The 23,517-nt window shown below is 39.1% G+C and overlaps 1 protein-coding gene across 1 annotated transcript in view; it reads right to left on the minus strand.

Moving 5' to 3' along the window:
• The window catches only part of NPAS3 (neuronal PAS domain protein 3), a 586,029-nt gene that overhangs the window by 33,475 nt on the left and 529,037 nt on the right, over nucleotides 1–23,517 (minus strand). The window lies entirely within an intron of this gene.

Below are 23,517 nucleotides of genomic sequence, written 5' to 3' on the forward strand. Positions count from 1 at the left end.
ACAACTGAGACATCATTTTCTTTTAAAGGATAGCATTATTATTCCTTGTAGTACAATTTCTGGCTGTGTTAGGTGGTCTAAGTAACTGCAAGCATTAGTGTTAAACTTAACATTAGCTGTCCACATGTTCTGTATGTCCTCATAGCAGAAAAAAAGAAAAGAATATAACAGATAAATGTTTTATATTTCTTAAATAAACACTCAGAACTCTTGTGCTATTGATTTTTGTTGTGGTCATTATTACAGAAAGAACCAAACTAAAAAAAAAAAAAAAATCAACAAAAGAAGAGACAGAGGGGGAAAAAAACGAAGGTAGAACAGGAGCACTAATTTAATAACATTGGGAGATTAAATATGAGACAAAGATCAGCAGTTTTGAGACTTTTCCAGAAAGGATTTAATTGAATTGTTAGTCATCTACATCATATAGACACTACTGACAACCTTGAATTACATTGCCTTTGTGGCTGGCAATTCAAGAAGCAAGAGCCTACAAGTGATCAATGAGCTCAGCTGCAGGATGGTCTTCCTGCATACACAGCAAGCTTTTTGGAGCTGGTAGACAAGCAATGTCTTTGCCTAATGTGCTAACATGTGTGAAGAACTGTGAATAGCTTCTTTCCCTATTCATAAGATTATCGCTAGTCAGAAGATGCATAGGAGATCCAATTGCACCACTGGGGAGTGAAACTCTTAAGAATGTCGCCTGAAATGGAATAATTTGAAACTCTGTGAAAAGAAGAAACCACCAATTCCAGTTTCACTCCATCAGGATTTCTATTATGGAACAACAAAGGAGTTGTTTCTTTCAATGGAAGAATATAAATATAGCGCCCACGCGAGACACGGAACTGGCAATAAAAACTGCAGTCCGGTACGCATGAATGAGCGAGGCGTAAGAACCGGCAGCACCTACTCTCCCGGACTTGCTACCCTCAGAGTGCGTTCCAACCTCAACATGGAGAGAAGGCTTCCAGCACACAGAGATCACGTCTCTGGGATTCACTGCGCTCCCAGACTTGCTACTCAGAGGTCAGTGGAGATGCTGGTTAGTACCACGTGCACTGGTGGAGAAGGTGACAGATGTGATGCAGTTACACATCCACTGACACTCGCCTCACAAAGACAACAGCCCAAACCCTTCTGATCTGGGGCTGACCGTCAACAGAAAATGAGAAAGAAGAAACTCCACCTTTCATTAACAAGACTGCAAGCCACAAAGTGCACCCAAATCCAATTCATACCAGCGGATCTGTGATCTCAGCCTTGAAGTTTGTTTGTTTGGGATTTTCTTTTTTTCCAGCCTAATCATTAAAATATCTCTTCATTATTTTACATTTGGATTCCAGCCAGCGGGCTGAATCTGAAAGGGGAAAGCGATTATCTGCTACGTTCGTCCATTTCTGTTGCAGATTTCTGACCACCCACATTTGAAGTAATTATTGCCTAAACTCACACTTAGTACACCTTCCAAGGGCAAACTATTCTATGAATATTTTAAGACGTTCCTAAAGGCAAGGATGCAAAAACACCATTTCAAACACACTTTTTAAAATTTTATTTTATTTTTTCTCAAGACCTCATTAACTAATGAAGAAATAGCTAAAAGAAAAAGGATTAACTTCACAGGAGGGGCAATAATAGTATATTTTCTTCCTTCTAGCTAGGCTTACATATACATATGCTTTTTATCATTATCTGTCTCGTTTTATCACGCAGCTTTAGCTTTCTGCAAAAACGCAAATCTGTAAATGCTGATGGATAACTAGTAATAATGTGAAAAAATAATCTTATGCTGAACATGCTATGCAAAAGTGTTGTTCTGTTGTTTTTTTTAAAAGACTCCCTATGCTAATATGTTTGAAGTTAGCACGATCACTTGGGGGAATTTTTAAGATATATCATACTTAAAAGCCATTTATCTCTTACTTGTATTTTTTTGAACCCTCAATGTTTTTTGAAGCAAAATATCAACTTGATTTGTTTTTGAACAACTGTCTATTTAATTAGCCCCTCCCTTCCTTCCAACTCCTCAGCAGTAGTACACTTGAGGTAGTATTACCCAAGAGATGGCTCCAAACATAGTAGACCCACCGTATTTTAGCATTGTTGAATTTCAAGCAAGTTTGCTTCCAAATTGAAATTATTCAGCTTGTTCACAGTTTTATTACAAATCTCTATGTGAATTCAAATTTTAGGGGTCAGCTCTCAATCGCATTTTGACTCCGAGTGCGCTGGGAAATATGCCTATCGGTTCCAGTGCGTGTGCATCTCTAAAGGAACAACACTTCCACGCCTCAGATCCCTTTCTACGACAACATTAGGGAAACCCACTGAGTGGGAAATCTAATTGGTAGTAAAAAAACAATTCTAGCTGTCATGACCTTGTCTACATTGTGAATATTGCTACTTTTAACACTGGTTCATTTGAACCAGGATTAGGGGTGATAGGAATTATAAGGTCAATTATCTCCGGTAGCTAAAATTAATCTCTTTATAATTCAATCCCCCAGCACTAGTCTATCACATCCTAAAGCAGTATTACGACTTTAATGAAGCTAAATTGTAAGAATAAAATGTTTTATGAAGGACAATACTTCGGTTCAGAGATAAATATTTGACAAATATTAGCTAGGAAAATTCTGAAAATCAAAAGTAATTGTAGTTCTGTGCAATTTTCATTATAAACGCTTTCTTCTGAGAAGTACGTAACAGCCCAAATCCATCTTTAAAATGCCCATTACAAAAAGGTTGTGTGTGTGGTATACTCTTGAGATACAGGGTCCATCAGAAGCTTTGTATGTCAGGAGCTGTACAAGTTCCCACAGCATTCCTCAGTGCATCTCCTAAATGAACAGGGTTCATTTCTTCCACTGAAATTAGTGGAAGACTCTTTTTGTACTTTAATGGAGCTAGACTGGTTTTATAGTCAAACTACTGGCAGATGTCACAAACTGTTCGATTATTTCATGATACCGAAGCCGAGGGAAATGTTATGCTCATGACAACCTTTGTGACCTGATTGGGATCAGGATTTGACATAGACCATTTCAACCTGTACTATTGCTTAAAGCATCACCTAGCTATATACTATTTGTACCTGGTAGATTGATGGGTGAACCAAAAAGCATTCCATAACAATAAAACGGTTAACACTGTGAAATGAATAAAAGACATACACTGCTGTAAAGATGTCAAGCTGAAGGAAAACAAATATTATAAAAATCTTCTGAACTGTTTAATTGCTTTGTTAAAAATTCTAAATCAACTCTGCCTGACACTCCAATATTGGAAAAAAATCATTATTTTGCTTTTATTTTTAGCTGATTAAAAAAGGGATTTGCAAAACATTGTAAGTACATGTAAACACAGTTTATGGCGAATGTGGGAGTGTTAACAAGCCACACTGCTTCGACAAAATATAATTCTCTCTCTGCCATATGCTCTCCTTAGTCATCTGTTAGTGATAAGCACTTAGATGGGCTCTACTAATGTCTACTCATTATAAAAAAGCACATCCCAAAGACCTTGATAAAACCTTCCCTCTGCCAATTCTTAAGGAAAGCAAAGCCCAGCAACTGAAAAATACAACTGGAACCCGTTCATCTTCCTTTAAAGCTAAACCTCACCTCTAGAGATGGAAGTATTTTCTTTATCAAAAGACAGCTTTAAATATCATGTCTATTATTTTTCACATATATGTGATGTAAGACTAAGGACACATATTACCAGGGGCAATAAAAACCTGCAGGCATGAAAAATCTGTGAATTTTACCTTTCAGATGTCTCTGTGTTTCTTCAAAACTTAAAATTCCATTAGAAAGAAATTTCTAGACCATTTTTTTTTGTTTGTTTTCTCTATAAATCACTATGCCAACTTGTTATGGGACTAAAATCACAGCACTGGCAGAAGGGGTCCCTCCACCTTGTTTCTCTTAATGATGTAATAAATCAGAAGTCTTTAAATTATTGCTTAGACATAAATTTTGTCATGTATGAAAGCATCCCAATGAAGTTTGTGTGCCTAGATATGTATTTAGATGTCTTATGAACAACTCACACATACATTTATCCCTCATTGCAGAAACAACTGTTTCCACGTGGATTTATACATTTTGGTTTTTTACATTTTGTTTTGGTCTCTCAAAGGTATTATTTTACCTTTCCAAAAATCAACACCTACATCTTTAAAAGGCACTTCATTTGATCTGCTAAAATCATCTGAAGAAGTATTTTACAATTTGTTGCCATATCCAACATTTTTCATATAAACAGCTGTGCGCGTATTCACACGCAGACACACGGACACATGAACGTGCATCTCAAAACACAGAGAAAGGCATCTGTTTCAACACTGCACAAAGTAAATGGGTTCCAACATGGTTTCAGGTGTCTTCTAAGCTAAGAATGGACATTTGGAAATAGGCTTTCCTCTGGATTTAAGGAAAACAGAGTCCACTGTAGTATCTGGAGTCCACTGTAGTATCTCTTGGTCACAAGCCATTTACCTCTGGGGTCCCACTGCCTCATCTTTAGTAAGACCAGAAGCCTGTGTTTCCAGCTCCAGTAATACCTGCGTGTCCCCTTCCCACACCAGCTGGATTTCTATAAACACTACACTGCTCCTAAGAGAAGCCCCCATGAAACATGACATTTAGGTGCTGAAAAGGAGTAAGCTGCTACAGCTGCAATATGAACAGCACTTGTGCAGCAACTTTGATGTGTCCCAGCTGCATCCAACTCACTGTGCACACGCAGATCAATTCTACATCGCATGTACAATTAGTTTACACACACAGGACACACTTCCAGTGTAAGTCATGTGAAGAAGCTTGCACCGGCCCTGTGGTCGTTCTTGGGGATTTCTGCATTTCTGGAAACCTGATCAATCATCCCTCAGGTAAATAAGCTGTGAAAGGTAGAGCTTGCAGATATATGCTTCCCTTACTGTATCAATGTTATATTTACTGTCTTTTCCACCGATAACTTACTTGTGCTTAAGAACAAGAGACTAGGCAGTAATCTCTGAATCTGAAGGCACAGCTTTGTAAGTGAAGTGCAGTCAGTCTTAATGCATTTCAGTTACCAAATATTATCTGAACCTTATGCACCACTGTCAGAGCTGTGGTCTTGAACACCCGTTCAAAGAACGCAAGTGTGATTTCAAGGAGGGCCAACGTTCTTAACGCATACATATTTCAAGGTCAATAGCCTCTTTTCCATCCACAAGGACCTTTCAAATACTCTCAAATACACCTGCAAAAGACAGTCTGGAGACAGAAAGGGTATTTACATTTTAAAACATATCCTAAGTCCAGATATGTTGCTATTGTTAAAAAGTCAATGCTAGTTTATGGAGATCATCTAGGCTTTTTCCCTTTTTCTCCCGATGTTACTTTCTCCAAAGAATAAGATTCGAAGAGCTACTTTCCTGCTTAGAGAGGCAGAAACAGAATTTAGGTGCCTAAATTCTACGAAAGCAATTTCAGAAGTGCATCATTATGACACCCCACGCTCATTGGGTGCTTAAAGAAAAGCATCAAATGAGAAAAATTCTAGCCCAGCACAGCCAGAGTTTAGAAGCTAGTCTAGCACAGCTTCTCTGTGGGGGTAAAGGAGGACTGGTGTGTAATCATTCCTAAAGCTGCCATTTAAAAAAAGTATCTTCTGAAAGTGTTCAATAGCTTGTTTTTTAAGAGTCATCATATCTTAACAGTCAGGGAATGAGTAGCAGCCTACAGGCAGCTTGAGAATAATTAATGAAAAAAGGACCTGCTATAAACATTTTAGACAGCATTAGATTAACATTATGAGACGCTTATTTTACGTCTGATCTTTTATTCTATTCCATAACAGTATTTCCATTTTGTTATCCAGGGTAGTACATTAGCAGTTATTGTTCAGTATACCGTAAAACAGTATCATGCATAGCACACGGACACAGATATACCTTTACCGTGATGACTGTTCTCACATGAGAATTTGGAGGTCCAGTCTTGCATTGACATTCTTTGTGGCAGTAAAAGCTGCAAGAATCTCCATTCAAAAGCATATTCAGCTCACTTATGAAAACCTTTTTTTTTTCATTGTAAAATATCATTCCTTCCTTTCCTTTGTTGTGTTTTTTCATTAATTGGAACAGATCAGCAACCTGCTTTTTTCTAAATAAAAGATGATGTAGATCTGACATTCCAGACACCAGTCTCACAGCATAAGCACAATAAATATTGTGTTGAGCCATCATACATCATAATGTTTCATTTATTTTGCTTTCCACAATTGCACTGGTGTCCATTTTCATAATCAGCCCCCTAAATAGGAGCTCCACACATTCTGTATTAAATCATATTCCTTTAATATATGCATGGTATTAGCAATTCCACATGCCATGTTTTATTTTAATACTTTTGAACCCTTTTCCTTTTAAGATGTCTTATTAACAACTCAATCTATCAACAGTGCATTATTTTTTCATAATCCTAAATCTACAAGTACTTGAAGAAGATCAACATTAAAAAAAAGAAGAAACTAAAAATGAAATTGCCACAGTGCAACCTGAAAAAGTAGCCATAAAAATTGGTTTAATAAAAGAATAGTTTTTGAAGTAATTGGCACAAAGACTGTTCTAGTGCAGATTGCTGCAAGAGCGCTCTTGGCAAGAACATCATAAGCACTAGCAAAACTTTAATATGCTCAAGCAGCCAAATATAAACTGACACCAGGAACCCAAGTGTGGCAACAAACAGGAAAAAATAAAGTGTCTCATTTTAATACAAACCTACATACAAAGGGATCAATTTTTACAATTCATGGTTTAGCATACAATACAGCTGTCCTCAGAGTGAATATAGAGTAGCTATACATAAGAAATTAGAATTATCAATTCGAGGGAATTTCTCAAGAGTCCTTTTGATATGTAATAGAGCAAATATAATGACTAAGAAACCAGACATCAATGCATTAAATGAGATCAGGTTGAGATCTATTTAGAAAAGACAGGTTTAAGCTGGAAAAAGAATCTCTTTGATATGACCTCCAGAGCAGACCATTTGCAGAAAGATTCAAGATGAGCAGATTTACCCTTGCATATCTGCTAGCTTCACAGCTGCTTTTAAATATAAACTCTAAAATATCTAATATTGAGTTATTGCAGAATTAAGTCTATATACTAAAAAGATTAAGAACCCAGGATTTGCCTATACTTCTAGCAAACCTTATAAAGGAATTTGTATGTTGAATTCAGAGGAATAAATGAAACATAGTTAATTTGAAATCTAGCTAACATAACTAACTCATTTCTAAATGATCTATTAGAATATCTGGCTATTGCTAGTCTAAGGGATCTGGAATGCTTCAGTGTTTTTTGTGGTCTGCCTCCCTGATTTATAGCCAATACTTACTTAACCCTGAAACTGAAAAGATAGCTCCACTTTAGCAGATTTTCCACTGCAAATCCCTTGGTGTTCAAATGTGTTGCATTTTTTTTTCTCAGGGAATGTTTGAAGTCCCCTTTAAAAATAATGCCTTGAGGATATTTTTTCCTTAATACCATTTAAAGAAAGTTGAAAGCATTTAGCTATTGAAGTGTGCAGGGTTCTAATGAAGAAATTGTCAACCCTGCCCACGAGCAAACTCTCTCCCAGAGCTCACTCTTCCAGAATTCTGGCACTCCTGTTAGCAGCAAAAATTAAATCTGGAGAAAGGACCTTTGTTGCATCTATTCCTTTGCTGAGGTTTATCAGAGTATCTGGGGGTAGCAGGAACTGGCTACATCATTCTGCAACTGAAAGACGTTGTTTCTTTCTTTCTTTTTTTTTTTTTTTTATTTTTTTTTAATTTAGCCCAAATTCTTTATGTCAGGGCAATCAAGTCTTATTTCACTAAAGATAACCAATAATAAGTATTCTTCAGAAGCAGTGTCTCTATTCCTATCATTGGAGGGAGAAATAAAAAAAATTTTTTTTACTGTTTTATTTGATGCAGTTCATAGCAGCCCAATAATTACCTTAGGTGATTCTCTGCACAGGGAGCAAGGACTAGATAAAACAAAACCATCTGATATTAATGCATTTGCCCCCAACACAGAAAAAAATACAGACCATGCTGCTGTCTGTAAAGACAAAAATGGATTCCCCAACTTTGCCTTGGCAAAGATACTAATGTTTATATTCCATCTCCAGCTTTCTGCCTACAGTTGCAACCCCAAAATGGGTTATGGAGAACTTGAAGAAAAGTCATATTTGCTTTTCCTTATTTTGTGGCTAAATGGTGGAACAGTCTGAGGTTTTGTGACAGTAAAGCAGGGGCATGTTATGAAAGCAGCTGAGAATTACTCTAATTCCATTAATACTGAGGTTTCTTGGCTTGTGCAGAAGTGGCTGGTACAGGTTCTTAGGCAGACAAACAAGCATTTATTTTACTGCTCGCCTGATTTCTCCCAGCACAGCACAATTTCCTCTGGCTAGATACAAACACACCGGTCCTACTGGAAGGAGATCTTAGACAACTGAACGCGCGAGCTTTGCTGCCAAACTGCAGCAAGAACAGAAGTGGAGATGGGCAAATGAGATGAAGTTTCGCCAGTTCTCACCGCACGCTCTCCTTCCTCTCCCATCAACGACTTTTCTATTAATCTAAATGGAAGCTTTTCGATTCAAAAGGGGAAAACATACGGCAAAGCACAGGAGCTGATTTTATGGAGAAACACAACGGTGAATTTCAGAAAAGCTGCTGCAGGTGGCTAGCAACGCCTCCACATCCAGACGGAGGGATCACAGGACGGGAGTCGCGAGCCCTCCGGCGCCTCTGCCAACAGCTGGGCTCGGGAGTTCTCCGACTCTGCACAGTATTTGAACAGTTTTAAATAGGTCTCAGATGGTCCCGATAAAGAAAGTAGTTGACGTTCGAACCGCAAGCCCTGAGCCCAGAAGCGAGGCCACGGCTGTACGGAGTCTGCCTGTAGGGGAAGGCCAAGTCACCACGAGGACCCTTCTTCAGAAGGGTCCAGGTATTCTTAAGAGCAGCTGCAGCAGGCCAGACCAAAGGCTTGACTAGGTCTTGTCCGTTCTCTCAGAACGGCTAATAACAGCTGGCTGAGGGAGAATATCCAGCCAGGCAAGCCTATAACGAAATTTCCCTTGTACGCTCTCCCGGGACCTTCTGAGTTACAGGTGTTTCCTAAGGTTTCAGCATTCACAATACGCAGCAATGAGTTTCACTGTCGAACTATGTGCCATGCAGGCAGCTCCTTTTGCTCGTTCCGAATCTGCCATTCACATCTTTAATTTTATTCCACACGTCACATAATGAGGGATTGCAGAAAGTTTTATCCTACTCGCTTGCTCTTTGGCACGGATGTTTTCTGCCACGCGCCTCCTCAGCCATCTTTCTTCCAGGCTGAAGCTCCGTGGCCTATTTAGCCCTTCCGAGACCGAGGTCAGTATTGCCACTTTTTGGCTGTTCTCCTATCTTCTGTTTGAGACGAGGCGGGTAACAGGTGCACGGGTATTCAAGATAAAGGCACAGCAGTGATTGGTACAGTGCTGTAACAACATTTTCTGTTTTGTTTTCTATTTCTTTCCTAATAATATATAGTACTTAGTTTGCTTTCTGACCACTGCTGAGCACTGGGCTGATGCTTTCATAGAACTATCTATTATAATCCTAAAATATCTGTCTGAGCAGTAACAGCTACTTCAGAGCCCATCATTGTATATATAAAGTCAGGATTGTTTTTTCCCAGGTGTATTACTCTACATTTACCTGAACTGAATTTCATCTGCTATTTTATAACCCTTTTGCACAGTATCATGAAGTTCTTGTGCTGCTCTTCTCGGTATACTTTCATTTTTACAAGCCAATAAGCTCTGTCACTTTTCTATTCACCTTCCATTTAATTTATGAACGTGTTGAGAACCAGAGGTGCCAGACCAGAGATCTCTGTGAAAAAGCACTACTGACTTCTTAAACTGAAAAAACTGACCGTTTGCCTCTTCACGTGAGGATCCTCCCTCTCTACTGACAGCATCACTTCTTTCAGATTTGTGGTCAGTAGCACGATGGTGTCCTTTCAGAAATCCAGTTAGGCTATCAGTCGGAGATCCCCTGCACACATGCTTGCTAGCTCCCTCAGAAAGCTTTGCAAAACACGTTGTCTTTTCTTTAACATATCATAATTACTCAGATGCCTACTTCTAATTCTATTATAGTTTCTCGGTAAGGCAGTTCAGTGGAAGTGTTCTAGGTTAAGAGCTGAACCTCTGCATTTCTGCCTTAGTTATTTCAAGAAAACCTTTCTGGAGGATCTGTTGACTCTATGTCTCCCAGTTACTGCCTGGGTAGAAAGATCTTGGCCTGCAGAATGCAGCATTGGGGGTGGCCTCCATTCCACAAAGAGAAATACGCTGAGGTAGATTATTATTATTATTATTTTTAAAAGAAATCACATAGCAATTCAATATAAGAATAAGAATTAAAACTCTGGGAAGAGGTTCAGTTTACCAGACAACTAGCCATCACTTCTCTGGCAGTATAAGCACATTTGTACTATGAGGCAAAGAAGGCTTTGCTTACTATTCTTTGTACCAAGCACATCAAATTAAAAGGAGACAGTAGAAGACAAACTTGCTGAAATAAATTTCTTGTATGGTTTTCTGCAAAACATTTCGCTTCTCAGCCCTAGCTTCTCTCTCTAAAATGAGAATGATTATACCAACTTATTTTGCAAAATTCTATCAGATGCAATGAGATAATGCTGGTAAGTGGATAGAGCCCTATAAACTCTATGTTCAGCTGCAGTGACAGAAATTAGTCATAACTGTTGAATCTTAAGCCAGAGTTCCTTCCCACAGGGATGTAATCTGTAAGCCCACAGTGCTTACGCAGTGCCATCCTGCGCTTCTCTTCAAACTTTTGAAGACATAAACTTTCAATTGTATTGAATTTGCCCAGAAATATTCAGTGATGAGATGCATTTCACGTTACATATTGTCAGATCACTCCTATTTAGCAAAAGATTAATAAAACCAAAATGAAACTAATTTCATGGAGAAAAGGTTTGTTGGTGGGCATTTTAATAAGATATACGTAAACTATGATTTGTTTAGAAGATGGAACGTTATTGCTAGCTGAGGCCCATCCAAACAAGGTATATGCTTTCTCTTCCAAGACAAAAAAACAAAACACCTTTTTATTCCACTTTGAGATGGATGGTCTTTGCAAAGCTCTGACCTTCACCTTGACAGCTACAAATAGACTACTGTTTATGATTTGTTTCTGTAATCTACTTAATGTAGCAAGCTAGATTATAGATAGTAATTTATTTGTAAAAATCATAATAAAACAGCATTGTTTTAAATGCCAGATGTGGATAGATGGGGAGCAAGAACTGATGAGACAAGATTCGTGTTCTTGAATCTGCACTGAAGAATTATGGCACCTCTTGGTTTATCTGCACTTGGAATCAATTTAGTAATTTTTAATTCACTGATTTTCTGTTGTTTGCTTAACATTTATTAATTGAATGTTGTACTCATGCAATTAATTCAAAAGTTGGCAAGTTTAACTTGCAGAGATTAATTTTCTTTTACTAACCCACCACCTAAAATACTTTGTTTTGAAGAGCAGGTTACTGAGAAATTACCTCTACATCAATCACATTTATAAATGAGATGCAGAAGGGGGTGCAGCATGCTATCTGTCAATCCACACTGAACCTTTCTTTATATTTGACTATTTTTGTTTTTCTGCCTAATATAGTAAAATAACAAGAAAAATTCAATACAGCTCTGCCTTTCACTCACCACAGTCAAGACCAGATCCTAGTCTGAATATTTAGGATTCATTGCCTGCAAGGGTGAGCATCTCTCCACCAAGAATATGAGCATTTCAGGTTCGTTTTTACTGAAATAAATAGGATACCTGCCCCATCATCTAGTGGTCACAAGATCTTTACCTTCATGATTACCTTCAGGTTGCTCAGCTGTTCCTCATCTGGAACGAGAGCTCTTCATTTGCCCCTGATATCACACTCATTTACAATGCATGAGATGTTTATTCAGAAAGAGGGTAGAGATAATGAGTGAGAGGTTTCTTTGCTTGTGGTTACAGGGGCTATTTGTAAGATTTCAGACTCTCCTCCTAGGTCTGTCATTGCAACACAAAGCAGAGTTAGGGAAAAAATGGTGGTGCCGTCCCGTTATTTTCTTATGACTTTCACCATATTTGGTGCTTAACTGAAAACCTCAGTTTCTGTGCCCTTTTCCTCTATATGTCACTTAGGCTGTTGCTCTGAACTGGACAAATGGACAAAACAGAATTTTTTATACAGAGAGGTGAGGAATATGCCTTAGACAACGAACGTTTTTGTGACGTATAGAACGCTGGAATGGACCCAAGCATTCTGTTCTCAAAATGAGGATTTAAAATCACTCACAGTCAGTGCAGACTTTCAGTTAAATCTGCACAGTGAGGTACAAGAAGACATGCAGAATGAATTCAGCCTTCAATTCAGACTGTACGATACATGAGTTTGCAAGCTGTGATGCATGGGAAGTGCTGCAGGGCTCGTAGGAACCCAACCCAGACATTTATTTATTTTTGCACAGAGCATAACACATTGCCGTGTTTCTCTCTCCTGTAATGATTGGAAAAACTACTTAAGAAGAAAACCCCAGTGTTTTCAGCATTTCAGTTAAAAATCTGAATTTAGCTATACTTACCAACTAAGGGTAGACTATACATGCACATTCATATGAGTTTTGACCACATGACCAGCTTATTAGTGGGACTGATTGAGTGGGACTATGCCAATGGTCTATTTGCAAAATAGAACCTAAATGACCTCGGCATCTGTTGATAAGATTATGGGAAATTTATACAATATTTAACAAGGTTAGATTGGCACGTTACTAAGAATGCAATCAGAATCTACAGAAATAATGCAAAGGCCTTAAAGCAGTATCTTCTTGATAGGTTTTACAACCATTGCATGGAAATCTTTAATATGGATGCAAGTTCTCCATTAAAGTCTACCAGATTGTTAAAGATAAACTAAGAAAAGACATCACATCATTCTTGCTAAACCTGGTAGAGCTTTTTGGTAAAGAAAGAGAAACAGACAAGGAAAATTTATAAATTTCAGAGGCATTTATATGCTTTGACCTGGTGAGACACTGGTGGCCCACTGGACCTTGATGTGCACCCCTACAAAATCTGCTGATGCCTGGTATTACTCAGACCATGTACAACAGCTGAGGATTTGGCTTATGATCTTGTACAAGCTAACTTGCATTTCCCCTGGTTTGTGATCCACTTATGCCAAGCACCCTCTTTAAATCGGAGGTGAAATCCACGGAGCACTCTGCACAAAACTGTGCTGCCAATAATTGAGTGCCCAGTTTAGCCGCTAAATTTAAAGTAAACCAGGGCTATGACACTGTATATTTGTTGGACATATTTGCTTGCTTTGTGGGGTATTGGCTGCATGATCTGATAAAAACTGAGGCTAAATGCACTCTACAATTTGTATTCCTACAGCCACAAGTTTATTGGCTTGTGGGTTTTCTTTTTTTTTGTTTTTTTTATTTTGTTTTTTTTTTTGCTTGGCTCTGTCTGTAAGGTTCATTACTTACAGTTACTGCAGAATCAATTTGAACTGGCCAAAATCAGTGATGGAATTTATAGCACAATAAACGTACTGCCATACAAGTGCTGTTACACATGAAAGGGCCTGGGAATATTCTTTTCAGCAACCCTTCTACACAGCAGAGTGTTCTGTTTTTATCAATTTAACAGAATCATCACAGGCATATTCTGAGAGGTGTAATCCTGACAGCTACACAGCAGATTTTCTCTGAGGCAGATATTTTTACAGGAAAACAATATTATTGATAAAATCTTAGCATATCAGAACACAGAAGGGAAACTGAACACATCTTTTTCATTCTCCACATCAGGCTTTTGCAGTTCCATTTCACCAAAAAAAATCCCCCAAACCAGGAATTTTATTTATTTAAGAAAGCATTCGCATAGTCACTGAGATATATATTAATCAGCTAACAGTTTAGCAGCTCTGAAATCTAGAGTATGGGGGCACATACACGCATGGAGGACAGTATGGGTGTGCAGAAAATGCAGAGGGCCCTGAAGGCTAAAACATAAAGTATAGCATCAGTAGATGTCTGCTTATAAAGTTTATAAAGATTTACATTTCTATTTAGTTTATTTTCGTTTTCAAGGGTCTGTGTTACAGACATCTCATATTTTACACCATTTTGAAGCACGGAAAGTTTTAACTTTAGCATGATGCGTTGTGAAAAAATACTGAAAAGACAGATGGCAGGCTGTCCTCCCCAAAACTCAATTTCATAATACACATGTGATTGCTAATAGCAGGCACTAAAAAACAATTTTCCTTGATGGAGAAGAGCTGATAAATTGTCAACATAAACTTTGCCTGTGGTTGCTCCAGTGATCTAAAACTCTTCTTTGTACCATCAAAGTTGCATCTTACAACCACATCAAAATTTATGAATGCATATGACTATAAAGTGACTGAAAACAAGCCATAATCCATGTTTGTGTATTGTGAATCATCTTGCTTTCTCAGAAAAGACTGCCCAGTGCCCCTCCGTGAACTCTGCGCAGGTGATGGGGGACAGCCGGGCTGGGTTCAGCGAAGTAATGAAAACAGGGCTCTGCATGTGGGCGCCTCTAAACCACAGAGCTAGCTTTGCTGGTAGTCTGACCTAATAACCGTGATTTTTGTAAGAATATAACACCGGGAATCATCACAGGAACTGTAAGCAGTTTATTAGTTGGGAAAAAAGTACATTTTTTCTTTTAAGAAGAGAAACGTTTCTCTAATGTTTCAGAGAGGAAACATGTATGGGCATTGCAAAATCTGTCAAAAGCGAGAGGGCTCATTGAGTTCACAGGAAAGACAATTAAGCATTTAGTTCATGCATGTGAAAATTCTTGGTGAAAATATACAAACTAGTTGTGCCTAGAAAATGTGCCAGAAAGTGCAAAGAGTTATTTCACTATAACTAGTTTTGGTTTTTCACTATAACTGGTTTTGATTTTTTAATGGTGGATAACTTTTAAGTATTTGCATGCCTGTAAAAAATCAGATTTTACTTCTCAGAATAATGTGTTTTCAGAAGCAGCAACTCAACAGCAGATGAGCTGTGACTGCTCTGATACATGCATGTTTGCCTGGAACAAAATAAGGTGATGTTTCCACCACATAGTTCTTTGCAAGTTTCTAAAGATTGGTAGTGAAAAGACTATGAAACATTTTGATCAGGGTCTTCTCATTGTACAGAGGAGATGCTGCTTGCAAGGTGGTGACCACTTCTGTTAAGTGAAGCAATAGGAAGAATCTGTAATTTTTGAACTTTCTTTTAATTAGAAAATGCTGTCAATTTTAAAAGACCCAAAATTGCTCCCCATTGCTAAAACTATTTGTAGTCTGTATTACCATAGGCCCACTTAAAAAAAAAAAAAAAAAAAAAATAGCAGTACAGCAAGAATAGATCTCAAATTTAGCAAATATTCCCAAGCTAAGGCAGATCCAATTTTCCCAAGTATATTTGAATAGAGTCACTGCTGTACCACATTGCTTGGTTTGGGATGGAGAAATATAAAGAGCTAGAATTATGACTGAATATGTCTGTACAAAGGAAAGGGAAACTGGGGGTGGGAATGGCCGATTCTAAGGTGCTATAAATAAATAAATAAATAAAAATGAAAAACATATTGTTTACAATCAGTGAAACAGACCTTGGCTGTGTCCTTTTAATGGCAAGCAATTCACGGAGCAATGTGCACAAGAAGTTCAGAGAGAATAAAGTACCTACCCATAAAAAAGTGAAATAAAAATTGCAAGCCTTCTCAGGGCAACCAGCTCGGGGTTCAGACCTCTGCATTCAATCTGTATGGATTCCTTGTACAGGATCCAAAATGAACTTTGCTTAACAATTATCACTTCATGTTAGATGTAAGGTTCAAGGCGTATCATACTGCATGAATCCCCACTCCTTACATGTATTTCCATTTGTTCAGAGCCTTTGGTATGATTTTTAAATAATAGAGGAAATTAAGAAAGCTGTGCTCTCCAAAGCTTACTCTCAGAAACCGTTTTCATTTAAACAGGCACAAAGTTGCCTTGGTTCTTGAAAGGAGGTACAGCCAAACATACAGCACTAACAATTCAGATTACTTATTTCATATTGGTTATAAACGCATTAAGGTGTATAAGCTCCAGGGTCAGTATAAGCCTTGCTCAGCTTTCTTTAAAAGCTTTGGGAGTAATAAAGAATTCCACTTGATCTTCAGTGAAATAATACTGCTGAAATATCACCTCATTTTTGATGTCAGCAATGATTTCTTTTTACCTCCATGATGTCAAATGGGAATTATTATTATTAGAATGACAGCTTCCCAATGATGCTGTAAAAAGGAGAGACTGAAACCCTTCCCACCAAACATCCATACTCTGGGGCATACACTTTCTGGGAAACATAACCTGAGACGCTCGATCAGTTTTCTGCTCTAGAAAGGTAAAACCAGAAATAACTGTCCAGCCCACTATCCAAAACCATTGCACCAGCTTAAGTCAACAACTACAGAAAATAAAAGCATCATGTGATGGTCCTTGCTCTACCATGAGGTTCATGTAAGGCATCCTGGTGCTGGGCACATCACTGAAACGCTCTGTGCCTTTGTTCTCCTCTTCTGTCGTAGGAGAGAAAGTACAGAAGAATTTTGCTTTGTATGCAAGCAAACTGTACCAAACAATCTTGCAGTGAAGGTAATGATAGGCCTTGAATCTCGTTCAACCACTTATTCACATAGCAAATCAGTGAGGAGCAGGTGGTACTACCTGTGTGACTAAATGGAGCATTTTGGTTTGCTAATACTTACACTGCAGTCTAAATACAAAAAGTGCATGAAGATTGCCTTCCTTTTCAAACTGTGTATATTGCAGGTGTTGCTCCAAGTAAGGTCATAAAGCTTGAAGATCTTTGGACTGGAGAAATCTACTATGGGTATGAAAAAGTACTAGGAAAATTGAAAAAAAAGTCCCTATGTATATAAAGTTTGGTTTTGCAAAGGATATAAGGAAAGCCAAGTTTGTAAGGAAAGCTAATATCCCGTATTGGTTCCACCGATATAACTGGCTAAAACAGAAAAGCCTCTGGATATACAAATCCTTCTGTACAGAAGAATGAACACGAGTGTTCACCTAGGTCCCTTTGGAACCACTGCTTAAGTGAATCTTCTGCTCACGTGTGAAGGTTGGCAGTGGCTGGAAGCAAGGCAAGTCTCTCCTGGCTTGCAAGGGAAGGGAGAACTCCTTCCAGGCGTCCCCTTGCTGCCAATCCTTTTCTTACAGAGACCAAGCGTCCCCTTCCTCACCAGCCTCCAGGGTAGCCAGCTTTCCCCAGCGCGTCCTCTCCTTGGAAAGAGGGAACCAGGGGGTCCTCTGTAGCAGAGGTCCCCGAACTCAGTCAGTCATGTACAGGACCACCCGTGCTGTCCCTCCTGCCAGAAGCCAGCTGCCAGCCCCAGGAGGGGAACGCTTCCAGCGAGGAGGAGCAGCCTCCAGGAGCTCCCCTGGGCCAAGTCTGAGGGGCAGGAAAATCTGTGCCCTCTGCTGGGACACTGCCTTTTTTTTTTTTTTTCCCCCTTCTGAGAAAAAGGGTTTCAAACTGCCTCACCTAACAGAGAGCAGCAGCTCATCTTTTACTGGGTTTTCCGTGAAGATTGTGCATCTGTGCATTGCTGTGAAGAATTTGGCATCTGGCTTTGCCTGCTCAGGACAACTGTCCAAACAAAGCAAGCCCCAGCCTGAGAAAACGGCGGGTGCAGCAGTGGAGCACAGAGGTGATTTCACAATATTCACGTGTGAGGAAGAAAGGCTGAAGATGAAGAACTATATAACACGGCCGGGTTATTCGCTGGCTCTGGCACAAGCCTCCACTGTTATCGTTGGCAAGCTGCTGGATCTCTCAGTACATTAGCCCTTTCCAACCTCAGAAGAGCGGTGCAAGTGTACATTCATTAATACAAATGCAACAGGAAAAACCAAAAAATAAAATAACTCTGCTGATAATGAAGCAGGTTGGAGCCTGCACGAAAAAAAAAAAAAGAAGCGAGGTGAGAAACACAGGTTAAAAATAAATGTTTTCTAAAGATGCGTTCCCAAGTTGGTGATGTGATGGCACCATAACTCGGTGTTTCTAACATTGTTGCACAATGCCAAAAAATGGATGTCGTTATTATGCCATGAAGAAGACATGAAGAGTTGCGAGCAGAAACAAACAGAACTTTAAAAAGGATTCAGTAAGGCCAGCTTTCACGGGGAAAAGAAAGAGCCTGATCCCTGTAAACTAGGAGCAGTTAACACATTTCTGCATATATTGGATTGAAGAATTAACGGTGAAGGAGAAAACTACAGGGAAGGAAACATGTGTTTGTGAAAGTTTATTAATGAGCCGCAGCTTGTGCATCTGGTGCGTGAAGAGTGCCGTCCAGCCTCACTCGTGCAAGGCTCCGGTTTGACAGGGGCCTTTCCCTTGCGGAGTGGGCGCGGAGGGAGGCGATTAACCGCACCGTACCTTTACCCCTCCGCTGCGCTCCAGCTGAGCACGGCAGCTACGCCCATTCCTGGCCTCTGGGTCAAACAAACATACCTTTGCTTGCCCACTAATACAACTTGCGACAGAGCACGATGAAACGAGCGGTAATGCCTGAATGTAAGCTCCACGTTTGTGGAATAACTTTACTCCAGGAAGATATTTTTGTTCAGAATTTTTGTGTAATTCTCCAGGCAAATATTTACTTGCAGAGGCAACAACTCTCTTGCAAAAATGTGGTCTTCTCCCTTTAGTTAACCCATCACAATTCTACACAAGCAAAGCACACATATGTGTTTGCATAAGATGTCAGGAACTTGTCATATATTAAATTTAAACATCATATGGATTTTCCTCTTAATTCATTAGAATTTTAATTTCTCCAAAGAAAGAATATGGAGTACATCAGATCTGTCAGTTCCTTTCATTCGTCTTTGCTACATGGGTAACTATCTTGAGCACAGCTTTTCCCCGACATCACAGGCTTTCACCCACTTTTTTCTATCATTCCTCATCAACACCCCTTTGCTGCTTCATGAAACTTGCTGAAAAATGATGCATTATTTTTTGGAAAACCTATTGCACAGAGTACAGTGCTATGCTTCTTATGTGCTTAGCCCTTTACTGTGTGAAATATCTGGAAGAAAAATCAAAAGCAGATTAGACTGACCCTTTTCAATGGATGTATCGGGCAACCATTTCATCTGCATGAAAGGATGTTTTTGTTTCAACATTCTAGTAAAAGCAATTAAATTTATGATATCTGATTATGTTTATAATTGCAGAATACTTTCAATATATGAAAAGCAATATGGAAATAACTATAGATCCTTTATCTAGATGTAGCTAATTCATTTGTGTTTCACAAGATCATGGAATCATTCTAGTGGGATTTAAAGGAAACTTGACCCTTTTCCTCCATCAATATATATAAATAGATATTTATAAATACATTGAAGCTAAAATTGCTGATACCAAAAAAAAAAAAAAAAAAAAATATCAGGGGAATCAGAATAAAAATATTAAGCTTACTACTTACATTTATGTAAGGAAATCCTTATGACTATCAACTCAAGACTTATGTTTTCTACTCAACAGCTATTGATCTCATGTTACTAGAGCAAGATGATATGCAGACTACGAGAAACAACTTGTAAACATGTAAACACGTAAAATGCACTGAAATGCAAGTCTAAAACCTTCTATTTAGTTTCAACTTAGTTTCTGAATTCCACTGCCTGTTTTGCACTCAATAAACTTTTACCAGCGGAACGACTGGGCTGCCTCTGCAAGTATCCACTGGAAAGCAAGATGTATTATTCTATGTCAGCTTAATATTAGTCACATCTTTTCCATGTATAACCTCCTTGTTGTTTCTAAGCCTACTTTGGACAAAAACTGTGAACAACTGCTGAAAGGGGTAGAAATTATTCGAAAAGCTATTAGTGTCGGTTATGTACACATCTAACACAATGTTTACATTATGAAAAGGAGGTGGGCCAAAATATCCATTGGCACTGGTTACAAAACAGCCAGGTGGAGCAGAGATGCTGCCAGCAGCATCCTTCTGTCCCAGAGTGAATTCTGGCTGGTGATTCTGCGCAGAGCGCTGTGTGGTCTCCTTTGCTCCCGCTCACTAACAACAAACAGCAGCAGACCACCACAGCGGATAACGTACGTCAGCTCTGGGGCCTGAAGACCTCTCTACTTCAGCAGACATTCCCAACCTGGGGTCATCATACCATTCTCCCAGCACGTGAAATGAGGTATTGCCTGGTTCCCACTCTGGCAAGGTCTTCTCGCTGCTCTCACCTGACTCTCTGAGCTCTGCTCATGAACGCTGCGCAGGGACTCCCCGGCCCACTGCACTTGCACCCCCTTTCAGAATCCAGTTTGCGAGCTAAGGCACTTCCTATTTACCCAGCTTGGAAGACATTATGACAGAATCACAACCCAAAGGTTATATGAACATTTAGGACAATATTTGAGGAGAAACACACCTGGTTCAGGTGTCAGAAATATGATGTCTGCAGTCATCGTGAGGTATGATCGATGCTTGAATCTTTCTACTAAAGAAGGCTGCTAATTAAAAAGGCTTTTTCATAGCACTAATCTGTTAGTTTCACTAGTACCACCGTACTACTGAAAGCTTAACCTACATTAACATCTCTGGATGGTGGAATAGTGCTAAAAATCCCAGCTAAAAGATGCTCAGTCATGAAAATGCTTTTGAGAAGAAAGGTGGAGCTAATAGTTGCTGAATGCTTTTAAAAAATTGGCTGTTGAACTTAGATGTCAGCTGTGAATCAAGCTTTTCCAGACAGTTCCTGTAATAATCTCACAGTTCTGTAGCAAGGCAGGAAATGAACTCTAGTCGTCCTAATCCTATTGCGGACCATCTCTTCTCGAACCATATCTTGATATCTACAAGTAGATACTTCATAAGACCCAGATTGGCCCATTAGTATTTTGTTCTTTTATAAGTAATGCTGTAGCTTTACTAGCTAAGAGACTTCCTTTTGACTAAAAGGTCATCGATTTACATGGGTGAATTCTAGATCAGTTCTTTCTCTCTGACAAATTACCTTTACGTCTTCCCAGTGCGGAAAAGTCTGGGGAACGCGCGTGCTGACATTTAGGAAGCTCTTCACATATTGCTTCCTGATGCTGGTTTCCTACTCCTTCCTCACTCAATTAAGGAGGTGTGGCAGTCGCCATGAAATACTAAATTCTACAGTTTTCTTTCTTTCGATGGAGAAAGGTCAGGATACTTTTCTGGGACAGAGTAAAATGCCTGACAGAAAAGATTTCAAGGGGGAAAATTATTAGAAGAGGAGAAAAGAATTTAGGCCAAGCTGGAAAGTGGGATATGTGAATTCCCTCAGGCCGAGGAGGGAATTAAATCCGACTCGAACACAGCCCTCATCCAGGAACTATATCAATCATTAGACTATTATGCAAGGAACAGCTGCCTCCTCTTTCTTCCTTCTACTGCCCTTAACTGGAAGGTGTTTTTCTGCTGTGCTCTTAACAAGCCCATGATATTGGCTCCCTAAGGTGACTTTAGCATGTGGACATCTTGTTTCTGAATTGCAGATGAATCTTTCTCTTAAACAGGAAAGAATCATTTCAGTTTTGTGTTGAATCAGGAGAACAGTATCACTAGGCAAGTGCAATGGCATAATTTTGGCTCTCTGATCTTTGCCCTCCTGTCCTCCTGGATTAATGAATCTAAATTCTGCGAAAATTGCACGCACAGTGCACAAATGAGATTTCCAAATTCTGCCCAATTCTTTAAATTTTTTTAAAAAGAAATAACTAAAAAACCTTAACTTTAAATTGTGAATACAGGTAGGAATACTGAGAAAAAGGCTGATATTAGAACTCTGGCAGAGAGAGAATTTCAACAAGAAATTTAGACGTCAGGCTTCAAAATTGCTTTTTGAGCCGTTCTAACTTCATTATGTCTTTAAATGCCAAAACTGAGAGTACAGTTTGTGACAATGTTTAATTGTAAAGAAGATAGCAGAAAGCAAGCATTGCACAAATAAAAATTAATTCATTTAGACTACAGTGACTAATCCGTTAAAACGCTTTAATGCAGTTTTATATATTTTTCAGCTTTTCATGTGTATATTATTTAAAATATTTTGATAAGCAGCAATTGAATTACGAGGTACAGCTAATCAGATCTGAACTGCCTATTATTGAAATGCAGACATTAGATGTGCAACAAAACATCTGAATTCCTAAACTAACCTTGTTAAATGAGTATTTACATAGCAATCTAGTTTTACGCAGTATGTCCACCAATAGTTAAGATCACGTCATTAGATTTAATAGTCAGCTGTGATTAAATAAACAATAAAAAAGGAATGAAGATAACTTTGCTCCCTTCATTGCAATTTGGCCACTTTGGTTATGGATAGGCTTGCTTATTTTCCACAGTAAACTCTCCTACATAAGAGAGAAAAACAGGCATAAATACTCATTCTTGGCATTGCTAGCAGCTGTGATTCTGTAAAGCAACACTGCAGGGCTTACATTTGTATCCAGTACTGCCGCTTCTGCGCAGTATTAAAGGATTTTAGAACTCCTGAAAGTCATATATAAGTAGCTGAAACAAAGTCCATTTCATTCCCCTCCAAAGGCTGTGTATGTGCTTTCCTGTGATCCCAAGGCACTTTTCAAAGACACTGAGGCCTCACTTCAAGGCAGAAGTATCTGAGTAACCTAGCAAATATTTCCTTTCTCAATAATACAGGCTCAAAAGTCTAAGGTCGCGTGTAAAATTCTGCTCAGCACATGACAGCAGCTCTGTTTTCTTCCAGCTACTGAAGCGTCTGCAGTAGACTCATTGCACAGTGACTTCAGTGCCTTTGATGATTTCAGGACAAAAACACGGAGGCTACTTCTCGTTGACACTGACTGGGCCAAAGCAGGCATCTAGGTATCACACAAGGTAAAGTACCACCTCCGGTAGGATGGTGGAGCCTGCGGGTGTTTTCAGATGCCTCTCTCTGCTGATGGAGAGCCAGCGAGGCTGATTGCCAGCTTCTTTGGGGATGATAAGGCACCAGATATTGCTTATATCAAATTCAGGGATTGCCATGGCGACAGCAAAAGTACTACAGAATCTCCTCGTGTTTGCTTATGCACTTCTGTAATGACTTATCATGAGAGGTCCACCGCACAAAATAGCTGAGAAACGTGTACGGATATACGATAATGCACCTTATGATCTGACGAAATGGAATTATCGAATGGCTCCGTTGGCGTTTAGTGCTCCGACTCCTCCCACTACCACTTGTTGTGCTTTGTACAAGAGAGCCATAAATGCAGCAAAACAAAAATAGGATAGGACAGGGGAGCAGGA

Source organism: Rhea pennata, chromosome 5 (assembly GCF_028389875.1).
Source record: "Rhea pennata isolate bPtePen1 chromosome 5, bPtePen1.pri, whole genome shotgun sequence".
Lineage (NCBI taxonomy): Eukaryota > Metazoa > Chordata > Aves > Rheiformes > Rheidae > Rhea > Rhea pennata.